Below are 1,937 nucleotides of genomic sequence, written 5' to 3' on the forward strand. Positions count from 1 at the left end.
ATATATGTACGTACGTGTATATATATATATATATATATATATATATATATATGTGTGTGTGTGTGTGTATGTATGTTTGCACATATGTGAACACATGTGTTTACACATACATATATTTGTATACATATACACTCATGCAAGTGCAAGCACACACACACATACGAGTGGACAAACAAAAGAAATAGCCACTCAATGAATTTGCTGGGAATTACATGTATTTTTAATAACAGTTTAACTCAGCTCCATATGACTTAAAAGAGACATTTCCTGATATGTGACTAGATGGACATACCCTACATGTGTAGTGGGAGTTTTTAATAACTACACAATTTATTATTGCATAAGTGGCTATGCACTCCATAGTTGCTTGTGGCATTAATTCTTTTGTTAGTATGGTACTGTTAAAATGCACTACCTTTGTATCAATTAATCTTGAAATTAATATAAAATTTAGTAGGATAATTTTGTCATTATGAAGCTGTTGATTGGATCATAAATTGACATGAAGTTTGGATGAAAATTTTTAGATCACTCTAAAATTGAAAAAAAAATTTTTATAAGTAAGTCCAGAAACAAGGTGAGAGGCCACTCAGTATAAGAAGCTATGAAGAAGGAGGAATTAAGATGAAAAGAATGAAAAAAATTATCATGGGTAGATGACAGTTCCAAAGTCTGGTAGTATGAAGGAAAAAGCTACAATGTAGAAAGACTTCCTTATTCATGGAAGTACAACAGTATTTTGATGAAGATCCTGTGAGCTTTGAGTCAGATGAGATGGCATAAAGTGATCTGGAACTAAGAGAGCAAGTTCATCAGAGCACTTCCTGTGGCAATAATGACAGAAAAAGATTAGGACTGGTGGTATCCTAAGTTTGTATCATAGAACCAGGGATGTCTTAGGAATATTGGTATGAAGGGGGTAATATAATCCTTAGAGTCAAGGCGGCACGCTGGCTGAATCATTAGCCTGCTGGGCAAAATGCTGAGCACTATTTCACCTGTCTTCGTGTTCTGAGTTCAAATTTACTGCGACTGACTTTGCCTTTCATCCTTTCGGGGTTGCTAAAATAAGTACCAGTTGATCACTGCAGTACCCTTCTCCTAAAATAGTTTGCCTTGTGCTAAAATTTGAAATCAATATTAATATTTATCAATTCATTTACAGCTAGCAAGATGGCAGAATTGTTAGCATGCTGGGTGAAAATGCTTTGCAGAATTTCATCTGTCTTTACATTATGAGTTCAAATTTCACTGAAATCGACTTTGCTTTTTATCCCTTCAGGGTTGATAAATTAAGTCGCAGCTGATCACTGCAGTTGATGTAATTGACGTAGATTCTTTCCTGAAATTTCTAGCCTTGTGCCAAAATCTGAAACCAGTGTAATCCTCTGAGTAACCACAACAACACGTGTGGTAAACCTGGCTGTTTGAGTTTTATATATTGTCTATCTGACCAGCTTTTACAGTTTTAATGTAACCAGTTTTATTTACAAGACTTTGGTTGACCTGTGACTCTTGTAGAAGATAAGTTGCCCTATGTGCTATGCACTGGGATTGAACCTGCATCTTCATTGAATCTGCAAACCTCTCAGTCATTCAGCCATACTTGTAGATATATATGAGCATGCATAAACATGTATGTGTTTCATTATATACTTACATATAAACTTACATTCATGCATACGTGTATATGTGTATACAACCAAAAATATTAGAAAAAATATATATATACATCATTATATATATGTATGTCTAAATATATATACATATGTATGTATATCTATCTATATATGTCTATCAATATCTATATCTATATCAATATATAACCTCCAAAATAATAAGTCACCCATATTTTATATCTATCTATACATACGCGCATACACACATATATATGTATATGTGATAAATATATATATATATATATATATATATATATA

General features: G+C 32.7%; 1 protein-coding gene across 3 annotated transcripts in view; it reads right to left on the reverse strand.

The window, feature by feature from the left end:
* The window catches only part of LOC106872390 (putative protocadherin beta-18), a 235,864-nt gene that overhangs the window by 117,000 nt on the left and 116,927 nt on the right, over positions 1–1,937 (reverse strand). The gene's annotated exons all lie outside the window — the stretch shown is intronic.

Source organism: Octopus bimaculoides, chromosome 14 (genome assembly GCF_001194135.2).
Source record: "Octopus bimaculoides isolate UCB-OBI-ISO-001 chromosome 14, ASM119413v2, whole genome shotgun sequence".
NCBI classification, from domain to species: Eukaryota; Metazoa; Mollusca; class Cephalopoda; order Octopoda; family Octopodidae; genus Octopus; species Octopus bimaculoides.